This window comes from Nycticebus coucang, chromosome 3, assembly GCF_027406575.1.
Source record: "Nycticebus coucang isolate mNycCou1 chromosome 3, mNycCou1.pri, whole genome shotgun sequence".
In the NCBI taxonomy this organism is placed as follows: domain Eukaryota; kingdom Metazoa; phylum Chordata; class Mammalia; order Primates; family Lorisidae; genus Nycticebus; species Nycticebus coucang.
In genome coordinates, this window is record NC_069782.1 from 86,063,819 (window position 1) to 86,077,846 (window position 14,028).

The window sequence follows — 14,028 nt, forward strand, 5'->3', positions numbered from 1 at the left end:
AAACTCACAAACAAGGCTGTGGACAAAGACTTGAGTGTAGGGAATGCACAACTCTCTGTTGTACAGGACATGGTGGCCTCTCACAGTAGCAGCACAAAATGTACCATCCCTTTTACTAAGCAGGATAGAAAACTGCCATGTGGTGTCTGTTTTCCAACATTTTATTTTTGCATGCACATTGATACGTATTTATTTGTTTATCTTTTCATCCTTGAACTATAAGCAAAGATTTAAGAACTTAAGTGGTAGGTGAAGAACTTTTTAGAGTTGTTTTCATTCTGTATAACCATTGTAAGGGACCTAGCCCTCTTTAGTCTCATTACTTTTTATTTTTATAAAGGAAATATAGAACTATTCTCTTTGCAATGATTTGAGAGAACATAATTTTAATTTTGAGAGCTTTTAGTGGGAAAGCTATACAATATTGTGGAGATTCATACTTTCTCTCTCTTTTTCTCTTTCTTTCCCTCTCTCCCCTTCGCTTTCTTTTTTCTTTTCTTTTCTTTCTTTCTTTGGTCATTTTTATTTCTTTGTTGTTATTCATTTATATAGTATATTATCTTCTATAAAAACACACTATCTGATATGATTCTCAAGGTTTTATACTTTAGATAAATTGAATACATATATACTTGATTATAAGCTGAATGAAGGTTTAGAAACTTTACCAAAAGTGAGATGCTGGTTTTTTGGTTTTTAGTGTAGTAAGAATATTTTTGAACAGCTACTCTATTTGACATACAGCTAGGTTTTCTACATTTATTATTATTCATGCTATCAAAACCCTTAAAGGTTAGTATAATATCTCCTATTCATCAATGGGGGGATTTCAGCTTAAGGTTAAAAACTTATATATAGTCAGCAAATGTCAAAGCCAGAATTTGAATTCAAGGAGGACTAAATTAGCAGCTACTCAGCTCTTACTTCCTGCCTACTCCTTCCTAATTATCTCAGGAGAATAATATAGGAAAGTGTAGGTGTTATGACCACTTGGAGAATGCTTTTGGCATTTTATTTAATCATCTAATTAATTTTGGCAGCAAACTTATCTCAATGCATCTGGGAATAAAAATACCTTTGATCAACCAAAGTCCAATTACCTTGATCATATTTTTACTAGTTTAGGTTACATTTAACACATCCTATTTAAAAATATTATATAAAATCTACTGAATGATATTTTAATTATAGTTTTTAAATCCTATAATTAGTTAAAATAGCTGATAGTTATATTGAAAACTGCTTTTGGCTGTGGGAAGATGATTTATTCACCGTTTCCACTGTTTTTTTTTTTCCCCTGAGCATTTAAGGTCTTGCTTTGAAGCTAAGATGCTCAGGGCTGGGCTTCAGATCTCTTTCATCAGGTGACACATGTCAGGTGGAGCTGGAGAGCTCCTCTGATGCTGGTCAAAGGAAGAGCCCTGATTTAGGGAGAGGCCAGTGTCAAGAGATATGCAGGTAAGAAGTCCAATTTGGTATAAGTGAGGTGAGTAGAACTTAGATCTGCTTGGATAGAAGGAGAGGATGAAGATTAAACAAAGATAACTATTTCATAAATAAAAATATTATTCTGGATATCTAGGACCAAGGATCCCTCCTGCCAGCCCCGGAGCAACAGATGTCTTTAAGGATGGAAGACAGGCTGTTCTTTTTCTCAGTGCACACCTTCACATTCACAATTATATCTGTATCCCCAGGACATCATGCACTGGACACTGTTGTACTATGTGGTCCTCAGTTTTATCAAATGGGATAGGGGAGTGGAGTCCAACAGAACCAGCTCCATGCTGCTATGGCATCCTCAGAAATACAGTGGCAAAGTTGGATAAAAGCAGCAAAACTCAGAGGTCTGGAGAGACAGCATCTAGCAGAAAAGCCTGGACAGAGAGGATGACTAAATAAGCAACAGTGTCCCAGCTGCAGGCCCAGGTCCAGGGGAATCATATAGATTTTGACTGGTGTTGAGTACATTGTTGGAAGGAAAACTGTGCAATTCTTGTTGAAAATAATCAATCAGTCTAATCATGCAGTGTTAACTGCTAATTTTTCTGTAACCAACCTGAGTCAAACAGATGAAATCCCAGTATTGACAATAAAAGATAATTCTAAGTATAGCACCTTCATTAATGAGGAAAAAATGCAGAATGGCCTTTCCCAAACTTTGAAGGCAGGGAATAGAATTACATTTGAAGTGTTTGAAAGTAAATACAGGGTAGAGTATGAGCCTTTGGTTGCATGCTCTTCTTGTTTAGATGCCTCTGGGAAAACTGCTTTAAATCAAGCTGTACTGCAAGTTGGAGGATTTACTGTAAATAATTGGACAGAAGAATGTACTCATCTTGTGATATCGGTTCAAGTTACCATTACAATTTTGCATCTTTATCAGATCCAGTTATATTCAAAGCTAACTGGAGAATGACATTGGGAGGTGATCCATCTCCTTTTAAGCAGACAACATGTGCACTCATTTGTGGGCCTCCAATTGTGAAACCAGAATATTTTACTAAGTTTCTCAAAGCAGTTCAGTCCAAAAAACAGATTCCACAAATTGAAAGTTTTTACCCACCTCTTGATGAACCAGTTATTGAAAGTAAAAATATTGATCTGTCAGGATGACAGAACAAATTTTCAAAGGGAAAACATTTATATTTTTGAATGCCAAACAGAATAAGAAATTAAGTTCAGCAACTTGTAGGTGGAGAGGCTAGGTTGATAACAGAAGAAAAAGAAGATGAAGAAAAAGATAGTTTCTTTTCAACTCCCAGAACTTGTGTTGTTGATATAGGAATAACAAATTCATAAATCTTAATTCCTGACTCTCAGAAAAAAATGCATTCATTCAATAATGGATATGCGCCAAAGGCAGGGTCGTAAACCTATTACTGAAGCAGAAATTGGACTGACTACAGAGAACTGCTGTGATCCTCAGGGCCAGCCCACTACGGGACTAAAAACAACTACTCCAGGACCAAGCCTTTCACAAGGCTTGTCAGTCAATGAAAAACTAAAGCCAAGTGTCCCAGTGAATACCACAACAGATGTAGCTGACACAGAATCACAGAAAACAGATACGTGGATGGATTTGAGTGAAAGGCCAAAAGAAATCAAAATCTCCAGAAAGGAACAGTATCTCAGAATGTTTTCACAAGAAATCCCCACTATAAAGGAACCTTCCAATACAACTTCTAATACAAATAATATTGCAGTATCAAATACTCAAGTTAAAGTGAAAATCCCAAACTATCAGCTTCCGCCAACTAAATTTCCAGCTATAAATAGAGAGATCAAGCTTCTCAGCAGTAGCAGACCAACTCTATCAAAGGGGAAGGGAGGGGCGAGGTTTTGGTGGAGGGAGTAATGGGTAGGGCCACATCTACGGCGCATCTTAGAATGGGTACAGGTGAAACTTACTAAATGCAGAATACAAATGCCTACGTACAGTAACTAAGAAAATGCCATGAAGGCTACCTTGAACAGTTTGATGAGAATATTTCAGATTGTATATGAAACCCGCACATCATACCCCTTGATTGCACTAATGTACACAGCTATGATTTAACAATAAAAATAAATAAATTTAAAAAACAAAACAAAACTACTTTCAGCCACTTACTAGAAAAAGGGAAAAGGATGAAGAAAATTAAGAAACATCTTTCAGAAAATCAGCAAGAATAGAGATGTCTTATTCTCTTTTAGAACAAATACAACCTACTACACCCTTAATATGGAAAAATAAGCAGCAGCATCAATCTCATAATGAATCTGTGGACAAAAAGTCTGACAATTTATTTACAGAAACAGATTTAAAATTCAGTGTGAAAAATTCTGCCAATATATCCCATTCTACAGAAAAGCTAAGATAAAATAAAAGAAAAGAAATTGATGATTTGGCTATAAAAGATGAAATATTGGAAGAGTTATTCAAAAACAGTAAAACAGAGTTACGAATTGAAGTGAAAGTTCAAAAATAAGAGGAAGATGTCAATATTAGAAAAAAGGACAAAGATGGATATAGAAACAAATGACACTTTTAATGACAAAGCAATACCAGAAAATAACAAAATGTTCTAAGAAAATGAATTCAGGAAGAAATGTGAGCGCCAGAAAAAAATCACCATGGTCAGTGAAAAAAGAAGTATTTAATGATGATGAACTGCAGGAGATGGTAGGGACATACTTCAAGAAACGTGTTATTAACTGAATATAGATCACTGGTGGTTAAAGAATCCCCTTGCAGCGATCTATCTGCTATAAATAATGAGTAGGGTCAGCTAAAGAATTTCAAGTAATTCAAGAAGGTCACTTTTCCTGGGGCAGGAAAACTTGTACACATCACTGGAGGATCAGAGCTTGTAGCTCATCATGCTTAAAAGCATACAGAATTAGAAGAGCAGTTTAGGTAGGAAATGGAGGTGTAAAAACAACATGCAAAAGAAGAGTCTCTTGCTGAAGATCTTTTCAGATATAACCCTAATGGAAGAAGGGGAAGATAACCGAGGATTTTAAAACAAAGCCATGGAAAAACCTTTCCTAGGAAGGATACCTAGAATATATGACTGTATAGCATATAAAGGATATTGTAGTTACAAATATTTTATGGCCTAAATTTGTTAAATAAAATGCACAAAAGTCAAAAAACAAACAAACAGAAAAAGAAGCAACAGAAATCCCAGCAACCAACTAAGCAGGTAATCAGAACTGCTGGAGGTCAGGGGGATAAAGCCCTATCAATACTTCCAGTAAGGCTCAGTAGACACGTTAGGGCTTTTTCTTGGCTTTTGATCTGCATTAACATATAATGTTACATTGAATCTTAGGTTAAATTAAGTAAATTTTGTTTTTTAATACTCCCCTTTAAAAGTTAACAGAAGCTTTAGGCTTCTGGGCTGTGTTTTTCTTTCACTCTCATATTTAAGTGAAGTTAATATTTTTGAAAATGCCCCAGAGCACTAAATGCATTTCCAGCACGTGTTGTAGCCTCAGCTCCATTTCCAGGCTAGACTTTCTGATGTATTCCAGCTGAAATATGGTTTTAGGAAATAAAAGTTTTAGCTGTTAAAAATGAGCCAGGGGCCCACAGTTGGTTTTGCATCACATGGCACCATGCCAGTCAACTTTCTTACCTTGCTAGAGGCAGGGGAAGGAGGTTTTATGAGCAGAGTTCTGGGACCTTGGTGGACCTGGGACATCATACTTCATGCCTACAAATGGGAAAGTTTATGCCTATGAGGTAATGCATTGATACCAAGAATAATCATCTGCCCTTGGTTATAAACTTCAGATGTGACAGAGAAACTGTGGGTAAACATGCTGTGTACCCTAAAGATTTGGACAGAGGAAGACGCTTGGAAGAATTCTCTGGAGTTCAGGTACTGGTTGCAAAAATCAGCTATCAACAGCTTTAGTTCAGTGAAATAAGCCAATAGGAAATTTCTAGTAATGTGTTTATGTATAGAAAAGATAAACAGCATTAATCAAAGCATGTGATTCCAGCTCAATTTTACTCTTCCCATCCCCTGAGAAAAAGTCCATCCTTAGTGTATTTTCCATTTCTGGAAAAACAAACAAACAAACAAACAAAAAAAAACACCTCATGGGCTATTAACTGATTTACACTTACTTTCCTGGAGCAAAGTGGCTCAGAAAGATAATCTGTAAGCCAAACTTGCTCTGTCAGTTCTGCTAAGGCTTTTTCTGTACAAATAAACTACCGTGTGCCCAAACAATTTCCTCTATGCAGCTTGAATGTGCTCTCAGATAGGAAAGATAGTGATTTCCAGCCAGACAGATGTACAGTAACAGTAATCACCTCTTGAAGATTAAACTCACTAGTGCTATAGGGCACTTTGTAAGAGGGTAAGTAATCTTTACTGTCACTCAATGAGAAGACAGAGAGTAGCTGGAAGCAGAACTCATCACCACCCTCCAAACCTTGGCTCTTCCTCTATCTCCCCTATTTCATTGACAGTATCACTTCCACTGTCTCCAGCCATCAACCCTGCAATCATCCTATTTTCTCTATCACCCTAACTGTTCACTATGAACAGTTAACTGTTTCAGAACTCAAATAACAGTTCTACGAGGCCCATCCAGTCCTCATCCTGTGTACAGAGAGCTGTGAAGTTTTATATCATTTAAGGTGCAGATGAGCCAAAAAAACACACACATTCATATAGAAAGAAAAATTGGAAGGACTGAGATTAGACTGAGAAGGACTGAGATTGGAAGGACTGAGTGACCTTAGGACTTAGTTATGGACCTGAAAATTAAATTTTTAAAAACTCTAATATCTCAAAAAACTATGCAATCATGTTCAGGCTGATGTGTCCTATTTCAGTCTTCAACACTTATCATCATTTCCCAATGCTCCTTAAAAACTCCAAATCTGACCAAATTATATCATTCCTTAAACAAGAAAGAAAGAAATCACTGACTTCCAATCATTCCATACAGTGTATAATGGCTTCTTAGCTTCAACCCTAGTTACAATTTTATTTTCAGGCATAAAAGTCTTTACACAGTTTTAAAAAACATGGTTAATTTTTATATTTGAATGCCTTTATCTTGCTCTTTCAACTCCATGTCATTTTCCCCTTTCCCAATCACTCCTACATAACTTACTTTCTCATACTCACTACCTCCTCCCCTTCCTTGGAGTTAACCTTGAAATTTTCTTTTCACCCTTAGAGTCAGCTACTGACTCCATTCTTTCCTAACCCCTTCATGTAGGTAGGCACTTCCATATTTCTGGAATGATGATCCTTTTATTAAACTATCTCTCAATATATAACGTTCACTATGAATATATATATATATGTTTGTATTTCTGCCTTCCCTGTTAGGTTGAGACGCTGTGTTCAGACTTGTTTATTCCTTTTTCTCCACAATCTTGCACACTGTTCAGTAAATAGTAAGATGTTCAATATATATGTAAATGAATTAAAATGAATAATAATGTACTGGTTTACTTTTCTGGGGACTTACCTACCAATGCATGGTTGAAAGCACACTAGGGCTGCATTGCAAACTTTAGGTACACTGCCTCCAGTCTGGAGAGCTCTGAGGATTGGTTTAAGCATGGAGGCTCTTTCAGAGAGGAGAGAGAGAATCATAAAACAGGTACATTCACCGGACAAACCATTCCTTAAGTTCTTGCAGTTAGAATTTAATAAAGGGAAAATGAAGGAAACCAAATACAAGGAAACAAAAATTTCTACAACTGCCTTCTTTTTGGTAAGGTCAGCTCCATCTCTGTAGTTGTAATGTCTAATTAATGTCTACCAGCCAAATGTGGCTATTTAAGTTTCAATTTAAATTTATGAAAATTATATAAAATTTAATTTCTTGGTAGCACTAACCACATTTCAAGTGTTCAATGGTTACATGTAGTTAGTGGCTACCATGTTAAATAGTGCAAGTGTATAGAATAATTGCACTCATTATCACAGAAAATTCTACTGGACATCAATGATTTACAAGATTTCCTCAACTACTGAAAGCTGTCTTTGTAAATGCAGCACATTTATATCACCGTCATGCCTAAGTCCTTTAGTAGCTGGGACTCTGCTCAGATCTTGTTCAAGAACTTAAATATGTATCCCAGGCCTTTCACAAACTGCCTCTGGTGATCTCTCCAGCTTCATGGCTCTTCACAGATCCACATGAACTCTATGTGCTAAAGGAAGTGCTGATGAATTGGCAGAGTTCTGACCACCCCTACACATTTTGCCTGGGAATTCTGCTGATGAACCCAATTCCTGTGATCTTTCTAGGTACAACAACATAACACCTCCCTTGGCTCGCTCATTTGGTGATGCCCAATTATCATATGAGTTTTCATAATTCCATTTGCTTATCACTCGTCGATTAACATGAAAAACTTTCTGGTACCATTTTCCCTGAACAGTAATTGTCTGCTTTTCACCTCTACAATGTGCATAATGATTTATCCCATGGAGTAAGTATATCAGGGTTAAATACAATGTCCTCTCACCACACATCCTTAGTCCCAAAATGGAGATAACATACAGATAATTCTTAAATTTGCTGATAGCTTAAATTGGATGTTTCTACAAGATTAATTTACACTATCCATCTGCACCGTCCTCTAATTCATAAATTTACTCTCTAATATCTCTTTATAAAAATGAAAATATAGTATCTATTTTTGAGTTAGTTACCTAAATTATGTAGCTGTCTATATTATTTTATTTATTGGTTTTAGTACGCTATGCTTTGGCTACACCAAGATTATAGTTATGTATTCAGAGATGATTATTTGAATGCAAAGAATAACACAAGTAGTTGAAGAAATGTATCATGAGATGCAATATTCAGAGAAATAATTGGAGAATATATTATATTGTCAACATTTTGCCATTATAATCAACTTTAATCATCAAAGCTGCCTTGGAGTCTTTAGTATTTTAACATTAATTTCAAAATAATTTATTCTATTATTACTCTGACTTCCATACTAATGTAAATGAACTTAATAAGATGAAGCTCAAATGTAATGTTAAAACAGAAACATAATAGAAATTGTAACCCAAATGAGTACACTCCAAAGCAAAGAGGCTTTTTGGCTGGCTTCTGTGGAGGAATTTTCATTTCCTTTAATCCACATCACAGACTTGTCACACCCCCAAAAGGGGAGATAAAAATTATAATGAAATATTCTTTTTTGTATTTGAATAATAACTCTTGTTGTGCATTCATTTGCCTTTGAAACTGACTGTTCTGAAAATATGAGCACTGTAGGGTTAAGGGCAGAACTGTGAGCCCCACTTGCTCACACACACACACACGCCTGCTCCCTCCTTCAACAGCCTTCTATCCACAGAGATTTTTCTGACTCCTTAATTCATATTTCTCAATTAAAGACAAAATTATCTTTGTTTAATATTAATTTTTGGAAATTGTTAGCAGTACTCAATTAGTCTTTGTCATTAAGTTTAATCTGCATTGTTTGCCTGGGAAATAATGTCAAACATTAACTGCGCCTATTTAACTCTTAAATCCTGGGTAAATATTTGTTGATGTTACATTATTCTCATCAAGAACGGTGAGAATATAAACTGACATCTTTGAGTCTAAGGTTATATGAAATGTACAAGCAATGTGCAATAGTCTTTGGGACTTCCTCAGCCTCTCTAGTGTCACTCACTATGAAGATTGCTAACACTTAGCTCATATTAGTTAAAATAAAATATTAAATAAGGGAACTAGAATATTTTGATACCATTAAAATAGTATCAGGGCCAATAAATAAATATGAGTATATTTTGCTGTTCCTTTGAGATTAGCCATTGGGGACATGGAGGAGCAAAATCAGAAGGAAGAAGGAGAGTTAGGAAGATACTGCTATGATCCAGGTGAGAGAATTTGGTAACTTGTCCAAAGTGCGAGTGGGCAGGTAGGACAAAATCACTAATTGACATGTATATTTTGAATGTACAGTTTATGGTATTTTGTTTTAGATTTGATATGGGAAGTGAGAGGGAAAGAGGAGATGAGAATGATGTCAATATTTATGCTAGGATGAAGAAGCCTGCAGAGGGAATTTTGGGGAAAAGATAAAGAATTTAATTTCAGATTTGTTAGGTTTGAGATGCCCAACAGACTCACAAGTGGAGATATTCAGTAGACTGTGTTGAATATGAGTCTGTGGTTTAGGAGGAGATCTGGAAACATAACAAGAATCTTTGGCTTACAGATGGGTAAATCAGGAGATTTGTTAAGATCACCAAGGAAATAACAGTGATGGGTAAGTGAAGAGGACCAAGGATTAAGCCTTGGGTATTTCACATCAAGATTTAAGGTAGAAAAAGAAGGGCTAGCAAATAAATAAATAAAAAAGAAAAGAAGAAAAGGAAGATGATCAGAGAATTAGGAAAAGACAAAAAATACATACTATCTCAGCCACATGGAGAAAGTGTTTTAGGTAGAATATAAGGAGGAACCAAGTCAAAACCTGATGAGAAACCAAGGGAATAAAGAGCCAAGAAATGGATACTATATTTCGTAATGCAGTTGTCATCTGGTGACATATTTCGAGGGCACAAAGGTCGAGAGAGAGAGGAATTTGAAATAGAGACAACAGATTCAAGAAGTTTCCTGAAAAGGGAGTCGAGAGAAGGTTTGGTTTCTTTTTGTTTTTATTTTTCCCTTATTTTTATTTCCTTTTATAAATGGAGAAAACTCTATACACACACACACATATCTGATGGGAATAACACAATAGAAGAGAGAACAGACAAAAGGAGTAAGAAAAAGGGGTGTTGGTGTGATGCCCTGAGAATGTGTGGGAAAGGATGAGCCCTGTCACAGAAGCTGAAGTATTTACGTGATGTAGGAAACCTGAATAGCCAATTGTCAGTGAAAAGTGAGGATATAGAGTATGTAAATTTAGATGCTAGTAAGTAGATAGATACGAGAATGGCAAGTCTGTAAACACCTCAGTATTCTTAACAAATTAGGTAGCAAGGCTATTAACTGAGAAGGAGGATGTGGGAGGAGTTATTGCAGTTTTCTGTGAGAGGGAAGATGTAACACAGTCACTTAAGAAAGAAAGAGAGCAAATAGGTGAGCTAATTGAGATCCATGGTCATGCATGTAAAGAGGCCATTATTCAGATTTTCTGATTTGTTCCAACTACATGTTGCTTTATGAACAAAAGTACACGTAGAAATAGTTGGATTAAACAGGGTCACAATTTTGCCAGATAAATACAAAGAAATGAGATAGGGTCAGAGAAATATGCATATACAACAGAGTAATTACAACTGACCATTCCATTTATGTAGGAAAGGAAAGGGCGGAAATGATGCAAAAGCATGAGAGACAGTTACATTTCAGAATTAATGAATTGGGGGAACTGGTAGGTCAAGGATAATTGTGAGTCAATGTACTTGAGTGAGTGAATTGGAAAAGGAACGAGAGTGCTTGCTAAGAGCACTCAGAGTACAACACAGACGTGGAAATAATAGAAGGGTAGCCAGCATTGATAATTACAAAGTCTAAAATGTCTGATCGTGGAAATGAGTGGGTGAGCTATTGTGAGAGACAATACCTTGGAAGAAAGGATGTTAAAGAAGTCGCCCGTAAAGATACTGGAAGCATCATTTACACTGGAATTCCAAAAAATTAAAGCAGAGGCAGTCTGAGTACAATGGCTAAGTGAGAGGCTAAATCGTTGAGACTTGAGGGAAAAATAAACATGATGAAAGACGAACATAAGTCATTCCAAATGACTTTGGAATCATCCAAGACAAATGCTGTATCAGATAACAATGACCGGTGGGCTAGTTTAAAAAATAATTATTTAATGAGACAATGTCTGAATCCCAGTGTCTATGTGGATCTTTGGTTTAGCATACATTGAAGAAATTTGGGAAAATATTGATTATTTGTGGATAATTAGACTAAAAATATTGGATCCCAAATGTCTCTGATTTCAAGTTCCTTGTGTGATTTGTAAGGAGATGATGGTATTGCATTAGGGTTAAGGACAGAATTGTTTTACATACTGATGGCTAATGATGTATAAGAAGACAGCCAGCATTTTCTATTAGGATTTATTTTCCCTTCCCTTCCCTTCCCTTCCCTTCCCTTCCCTTCCCTTCCCTTCCCTTACCTCCCCTCTGTGCCCTCCCCTCCATTGCTTTTCCCTTCCCTTCCCTTTCCTTATCTTTCTTTTTCCATTTTGAGAGAATGCTAGCTAATGTACCTCATTAGTAGGCTGATGGAGAGGATAGTCGGGGATATAGATTATTTGGCCTAATTAGCTAATTTAGGTGAAAGAATTTGTAACATAAAAAATAGTGAGAGTCACAAAACAGATGTGCACTAACTGAAACTCTATTTTTCTAAAAGAAATTAATTTCCTTTATGAGCTCTAATTTCTCCTTGTCGGTGAAAACTTTAATTTCAGCACCTTCAGTTATATTCATTCTGAGCCAGTTTTTTTTTTTTTTGTAACTATCACATTAAGTACCATTTCCTAATCTACTGAGTAGTTTTAAGTTACCATTTCTGTGTTACCTCTTCCCTTTCTTCTGGGTTTTCTACCATCTAGGAAGAATTTATGTGTTGCTAGAGAGAGGTGTTGGATGAGAAAGGGGCAATGTTTTCTGACATTGGTGGCAACTGTTGCTCATTATCGAGGTAACTAAGGGAATAAGTGACTGAGATAGGGTGAAAGACAACAACATTTGAGGAGGTGCTGGAAGAACAGGATATTAGAAGAATTATTTACATGTATGTCAAAGTAGCAAAGAATTAATGTAGGAGTATCATTAGAAAAAAATTGGCATAAACAGAATATGTAGCTGGCTTTAGCTATCTGGAACTCTGTAACTTCCTGGCACATGTGTGGTTCTACAAAATAGGTCTATTTTGTAGCCTCTGCTCATTGGTTATCCTCTATTTGCTTGATGGCCATTCAGGAGATGAGCAAGCCAGCTCCGATTTTCTGACAATGTCTGCAGCTAATTCCAGATCCAAAGGCCACTGTGATTACCCCAGGCATAAGACTAGAAGTATGAGAAAAGGAAAGAGGCTGTAGTAGAATCTTGTATTCAGTAGAGTCTGACTACAGGGTAGAATATCTTCTGAATTTAGTAATTTGGATTTAGTTGTTCTAGTCTATGCTGGGCATGTGTTCGTTTCAAGCTACACCCTTTGTTTTGACACTGAGACTGGGTAACAGCCTTTCAGGAGCCACAGGTATCATAAGAAACTTAATGCTTTATATAGCCTTGTTTGCACTGAGTTTTGAAAATTTATGAAGAGGGAATTCTTAAGTCATTAGATCTAGAATAGCTAGGGATCTATAGCCATATATAAGAGTTACATACACCATACCTCTAAAGCAGGTGGATTCCCACTGGAGTATGGCAACAGATTCTTACCAATTTTCTGCACTCGGTCATTCACATGGCTATGACAGATGTAAAAAGAAATAAATGATTCAATTATAAGAAATCTAAAAACTTAGAGCTGCTTTTATCATATCTACATGTACCCACATAATTTGAAAGAGTTTTGTTAAATCTACTGAAAGCTTTTTACCCAAGGAGAGAATGGAGCCGATATTTTATATTACTGATCCATAGTATTAGAAACTCCATCACTACTTTCTCTGCTTTGCTCATAATAAAAGGGCAGGGATCCTAGTTGCCCATTTTTCCTGCTTTAGGGAAGATAAAATGGTGATTATGATAGATAATATTAATTAGGATTCACTTTCCATCTCCCCTCTTCCTTTGTAATAGAACATGGACGTCCCAGTGAGGACTTTGCCACACTTCAGCCTTGATTTTAGGTGTGGCAATACAGTTAGTTTCAATGAACAGAATGTTAGCATATATGAAAAGGATTATTTCTGGGCTCTGTCCTTAAAGAGCATAGACATATACTTCACTTTCCTTGTTCTCCCTTCTCCATATAGAAAGAAGTTCATGATGGTAGGAATTAAAGCAACCATTAAACTATGAGATAGAATCCACATAATGAAACAGCAGAACAAACCAAAAGGAGCCTGAACTTATTTAAGTGACAACATCATATTTTGATCTTAGATTTAAGAATTAATCTGATTATCTGACTACAGTAGGAGCAAATGGCTGCTTTCTAAGAGTACGCATGTTTGAAAGGCTAGTTGGGTAAGAGCTAAGGTTAGTCAGCATGCCTGAGAATTTAAAAAGTCACCATGACACTAAGGTTCAGTGTCATGAGGTAGAGAACTTGGTAGTTTCAGAAAAACATGAACTAGCAAAATTTTGGAAAATAGTTTTGTATTTGAAAGTGGAGCCACTGCTGTCCTAGTTTATGGAATCTCAGTTCAAGGATGAGGCAGTCAAAATGATGCGTGGCATCATCTTCAGTCTACTTCTTGGGGTTCACATGGGGAAAACAGGAAGACCTAGGATTGAATTAACCAAGAGAGATCCAAAATAAGTAAAAGGAGGCATCTTAGTCTCTTTTGCAGAACACAGAAAGAAGGGAAAGTCGCTGTGACCCTGGGAG

At 36.3% G+C, this 14,028-nt stretch overlaps 1 pseudogene; it reads left to right on the forward strand.

Moving 5' to 3' along the window:
* Positions 1-2,034: 2,034 nt before the first annotated feature.
* LOC128581710 (nibrin-like) lies at positions 2,035-4,493 on the forward strand (annotated as a pseudogene).
* The last annotated feature ends 9,535 nt before the right edge of the window (positions 4,494-14,028 follow it).